The sequence below is a fragment of the Pseudophryne corroboree genome, chromosome 3, assembly GCF_028390025.1.
Source record: "Pseudophryne corroboree isolate aPseCor3 chromosome 3, aPseCor3.hap2, whole genome shotgun sequence".
In the NCBI taxonomy this organism is placed as follows: domain Eukaryota; kingdom Metazoa; phylum Chordata; class Amphibia; order Anura; family Myobatrachidae; genus Pseudophryne; species Pseudophryne corroboree.
The window spans coordinates 717164865-717170864 of NC_086446.1; the positions used below are offsets into that span (position 1 = coordinate 717164865).

At 47.5% G+C, this 6000-nt stretch overlaps 1 protein-coding gene across 4 annotated transcripts in view; it reads right to left on the bottom strand.

Moving 5' to 3' along the window:
- INPP5A (inositol polyphosphate-5-phosphatase A) overlaps positions 1–6000 on the bottom strand; it is a 911370-nt gene that overhangs the window by 20356 nt on the left and 885014 nt on the right. The window lies entirely within an intron of this gene.

Genomic DNA, 6000 nt, shown 5'->3' on the forward strand with positions numbered 1-6000 from the left:
GCACAGCTACAGGGGGGCACAACTACTTGGGGCAAATCTACTGGGGGCACAGCTACAGGGGGGGGGGGGTGCGCCAGTGGAAACTTTCGCACTGGGCGCCACAAGGTGTAGAACCGGCCCTGAGTGTAACTACCCTAGGGCAACCTGCCTTTAGCTGTACGTAAAGTATGTACTTGTCCGGCATGGTCTTGTACTGTAAGTCACTGTTATCTTGTTTTGCTCATTTGTTTATGTACTTTATTAGGCTCTGCTGAACCCTCGTGGTTTGACAATAATAATAATAATAATTATTATTTTAATAACAACTAGGGGGGTATATTCAATTAGTGTCGGATCCTTTCCGACGGAGAGAATCCGAAACTTCATTATTCAATTTGCGGGTATTACTGACAGGTTGTTGCCCATTTTTAACAATGCAGATCCAACTTATTTTTTTCAGTCGAATCGGCATTGTCGAAAAAAGGACAAAAATCTGTCGGAAACGCCCGCAAATTCAATGTAAGCTGCGGCTAATCCGCTGATCCATGTGTTTTCCGACAAGTCAGAAAAACTGCACTGCACCTGAATTGGTAGAATCCAGATTCGACCTAAACAAAACTGAAAGTGCCGGTTTTCAGACTTGTCGGAAATTCAGACAATGATTGAATAGATCCCTAAATCTTTCACAATATTATCCAAACCCCTAGCATTACACTGTTCTGTGTGGTAAATACGGGATCCGGTCAGGATCCCCGCTGTCAGTTCCCGACACTGGAATCCCAACACTATTTGTAATGCCGACACCGGCATCCCAAATAGGTTCACCATCCCGGCACCGGAATCCCGACAACCAGGATGACAAACAAGCCCGCGGTACTTGGGACAGGTAAGCAGCGGGGGGAGGGTGTGGTGTGGGTTTAGGTTAGGTTTAGGCTGCGGGGGGTATTAGGCTGTGGCCCTGGGGGGTTAGGTTTAGGCTGTAGGTAAAGGGGGTTTGGCACCCCCCAGGGAAGGTTAGGGATAGGCTGCGGGAAGGGGGGGGATGTCAGGATTAGGTGGCAAGACGGACGGGGGTGGTGGGTGGTGTGTGTTAGCCAGTGGGAGGGAGACGGGGGGGGGGGGGTGATATGGGGTGTAGGTAAGTATATTTACCTCCCTGTTGGGATTACAACCTTCGGATGCTGCGGTCAGTATTCTGACTGCCAGCATCTCAATCGTCGGCAAATCAAACCCAACCCGGTAATATAAATAAAAGCAACGACATGGGTAAGTCTCAGTAGAGGAGTGCCTGCCAAAACAGAGAGTAAGTTCCCCAAAATGGACATTCCTTGTACAATTCACTTGTTCTGGAATTTGCCCGGGTTCATACCATACGGTAGCCTAACAGCTCCAGGTTTCTTGTGAACAAGGGGAAACTGCCACTGTTGTTGGTCGCTCAGTGCCACAGTTTTAACCACACTTCACACCACTTGCAGCTAACTCAATGGTCTCCTCATTGTCTATGTATTTGTCTTTACCCCATACTACCAGATCGGGGAAGGAAACCGATGCTACGCAGGGATTTAAATCTACTCCCGGAAACATTGTAAATAAGCCTTATGGCATTGCACAATTTTAAGCACACAGCATATTTGAAAATCTTTTATTGGCCACAGATGGCTCATTATCCATTCATATAGTCAGAAATACAGTGTTTTTATTTCACCTACACTGCTAAACGCAGCAATTCAGGACATCACAACAACTGATCAATACTAGAACAGTCAATTTACTCTGGATAATCTGGTATGTGTGTGTTAAGGACATCACAGACCTATTTACCTGCAACATTGGCAGATTCTTTACAATGACAAAACGTGTGCTAACTATTACTCTGTGCGCCGTTCAATTAGACTAGATTAAGTATTGAGCTGTATGTCTTAAGAGAGTTAAAGGACTGGGTTAGCGATATTGACAAAAGATCGGTTATTCCTCAGCTGATTTACAATGCAAAAAAAAAAAAAAAAAAAAGTTACATAATGTGATTTCAATGGAGGTTATATATTATCCTGAGCGACACATTTACACCTGATATTATGTGCTAATTCAAAATATTTTACAGCAATATTATAATTTCCACCTAGGATTTAACGACTGTAGTGATTCAATTTAAAGACTACATTTGTACGACCAAACAGATGTTCTATGTTTATTATCGCTGCATTTCATCATTATACAGCATAAAGACAGATCTTTTATTAAAAGGTACAAAATGTAAAGGTATTTACTATCCCCGATTTTAAGCTCAGTCCCGATTCTGGTGGAGGTTGGCCAAGTTCACTGTAGGAAACGAGTGGCACACACATCCGGGGAGCAGGAAGGGGTGGTGGGGCACTAATTACTCAGGTGTTTCCAGTCCCCGGCACCAGGATATAGTTTTCCCTTTTTCTTTTTTTTGAGGGGGGGTGGCCACTCTCCCCGGATTTGGCTGTTCTCCCTACAGTACCTTTGGCCCTTGTTATCTCAACAGCCCTGCGTGACATGATGTGTATATCATTAAAGGTGCTTTTTAGGGAAGGGTGGAAGCACCAAGACCTAGTGATGCATGACAATGCCCCTACGAATGGTGACTGTGCCCCCTACACACATTTTCATGGCCATATATGTGCACTTGTCCCACTCCATCAACAAGAACAGTTGGAAGGTATATTTTGGGTACTGATGCACTGGAGAGTTTGGACACTTAGAGCACATTTCACAGTTAAATTGCTACAAAAATTATTCTTGAAAGTAAACTATTGCATTGTTGTTGGAAAAGGTAAAAGAAATCAAACCATAAGATCCAGGCCAAAGATTGAGCTCTCTGTTCCGCTTAAATAACAGAAATAAGAAACTGAAATAACAGTAGACAAAAACTATTGAAAAAAAAAATAAAAAAATAGGATTTTGGTACTTACCGGTAAATCCTTTTCTCCTAGTCCGTAGAGGATGCTGGGGACTCCAAAAGGACCATGGGGTATAGACAGGATCCGCAGGAGCTTGGGCACACTGAAAAGACTTAAGACTGGGTGTGAACTGGCTCCTCCCTCTTTGCTCCTGCTCCAGACCTCAGTTATAGGAACTGTGCCCAGGAGAGACGGACATTTGAGGAAAGGATTTTTGTGTAAACTAAGGGCTACAAACATACCAGCCCACACCACAACCATACCGTACCGTACAACCGGAGTAACAGTAAACCAGATAACAGTATGAAAAAAACAACAGCAACAAGCTGAAACAAGAAATACACAACCCGTGTATAAACTAAGTGAACCGACAAGAGAACACTGCAAGAAACAGTCCGCACTGGGATGGGCGCCCAGCATCCTCTGCGGACTATGAGAAAAGGATTTACCGGTAAGTACCAAAATCCTATTTTCTCTTACGTCCTAGAGGATGCTGGGGACTCCAAAAGGACCATGGGGTTTATACCAAAGCTCCAGAGCGGGCGGGAGAGTGCGGACGACTCTGCAGCACCGACTGAGCAAACGCAAGGTCCTCATCAGCCAGGGTATCAAACTTATAGAACTTGGCAAAAGTGTTTGAACCCGACCAAGTAGCCGCTCGGCAGAGCTGTAAAGCCGAGACGCCCCGGGCAGCCGCCCAAGACGAGCCCACCTTCCTGGTAGAATGGGCTTTCACCGACTTCGGCACCGGTAATCCGGCCGAAGAATGAGCCTGCTGAATCGTACTATAAATCCAGCGTGCAATAGTCTCTTTTGAAGCAGGATGACCAATCTTGTTGGAAGAATACAGGACAAACAGGGCCTCAGTTTTCCTGGCAACCGCCGTACGGGCGACGTAGATCTTCAACGCCCTCACTACATCCAGAGACCTTGGAACTGTCCCAGCATCCCTGGCCACCGGTACCACAATAGGTTGATTAATGTGAAACGAGGAGACCACCTTTGGTAAAAATTGTTGACGAGTCCTCAATTCTGCCCTATCCGAATGAAAGACCAAGTACGGGCTTTTATGAGATAAGGCCGCCAACTCAGACACCCGCCTGGCAGAAGCCAGTGCCAACAACATGACTACCTTCCAGGTGAGAAACTTCAACTCAACCTTACGCAAAGGCTCAAACCAGGAAGACATGAGAAACTGTAAGACCACGTCCAGATCCCATGGGGCCACAGGAGGCACAAACGGAGGATTGATATGCAAAACTCCTTTCACGAACGTCTGAACCTCTGGGAGGGCAGCCAGTTCTCTTTGAAAGAAAATAGACAATGCCGAAATCTGCACCTTGATGGAGCCCAACTTCAGGCTTGCATCCACACCAGCCTGCAAAAAGTGGAGAAAACGCCCCAAATTAAATTCTTCCGCAGGAGCCTTCTTAAACTCACACCAGGAAACATACTTCTTCCAAATACGGTGATAATGCTTCGCCGTAACTTCCTTCCTAGCCCTGAGGAGAGTAGGTATGACCTCTCCTGGAATACCTTTACGAGCTAAGATCTGGCGCTCAACTTCCATGCCGTCAAACGCAGCCGCGGTAAGTCTGGAAACACGCATGGACCCTGCAACAACAGGTCCTCGCTTAGAGGAAGCGGCCAAGGATCTTCCACTAGTAATTCCTGAAGATCCGGATACCAGGCCCTTCTTGGCCAATCTGGAACTACGAGAATCGCCTGAACCCTTGCTCGCCGAATGAGCCCCAGTACCTTTGGAATGAGAGGAAGCGGAGGGAACACATACACCGACTTGAACACCCACGGAGACACCAGGGCATCCACCGCACTGGCTTGGGGGTCCCTTGACCTGGAACAATACCTCGGAAGCTTCTTGTTGAGACGAGACGCCATCATGTCTATCAGAGGGAGTCCCCAACGCTTTGTCACTTCTGCAAACACCTCTTGATGAAGAGCCCACTCTCCCGGATGGAGATCGTGTCTGCTGAGGAAGTCTGCTTCCCAGTTGTCTGCTCCCGGAAGGAAGACTGCTGACAGGGCGCTCAGGTGTTGTTCCGCCCAGCGAAGGATTCTTGTGGCCTCCGCCATTGCCGCTCTGCTCCTTGTGCCGCCTTGACGGTTGATATGTGCCACCGCTGTGATGTTGTCTGACTGTACCAGGACAGGTCGACCCTGAAGAAGGCTTCTTGCCTGTAGCAGGCCGTTGTAAATGGCTTTTAACTCGAGAACATTTATGTGGAGACCCGCTTCCTGGAACAACCATCTCCCCTGGAAGTTCTTGCCTTGGGTGACTGCACCCCAGCCCCGGAGACTCGCATCTGTCGTCAGAAGTACCCAATCCAGGATACCAAACCGGCGTCCCTCTAGAAGGTGAGACCCTTGTAGCCACCACAGGAGGGAAATTCTGGCTCTGGGAGATAGACTTATCTTCCGGTGCATGTGCAGGTGAGACCCGGACCATTTGTTCAGCAAGTCCCACTGAAACACCCGGGCATGAAACCTGCCGAACGGAATGGCTTCGTACGTCGCCACCATCTTCCCCAGAACGCGCGTACATTTATGGATGGACACATTCTTCGGCTTCAGAAGTTCCCTGACCAACAACTGCAGTTCTAGAGCCTATTCTTGTGGAAGAAAAACTCTCTGTAACTCCGTGTTGAGAATCATGCCCAGAAAAGACAGCCGGGTGGTCGGAATCAACTGAGATTTTGGTAAATTTAGCACCCAACCGTGCTGTCGAAGCACCGACAGCACCAAATCCACACTCCTTAGCAACCTTTCCTTGGACCTTGCCTTTATCAGGAGATCGTCCAAGTACGGGATAATTGAAACCCCCTGCTTGCGAAGGAGAACCATCATTTCTGCCATGACCTTGGTGAACACTCTCGGGGCCGTGGAAAGGCCAAACGGCAACGTTTGAAATTGGTAATGAGAGTCCTGTATCGCAAACCTGAGGAAGGCCTGATGCGAAGGAAATATCGGGACGTGTAAGTAGGCATCTTTATGTCGACTGACGCCATACAATCCCCCCTCTCTAGGCTGGAAATCACAGCTCGAAGAGATTCCATCTTGAACTTGAAAACTTTCAAGT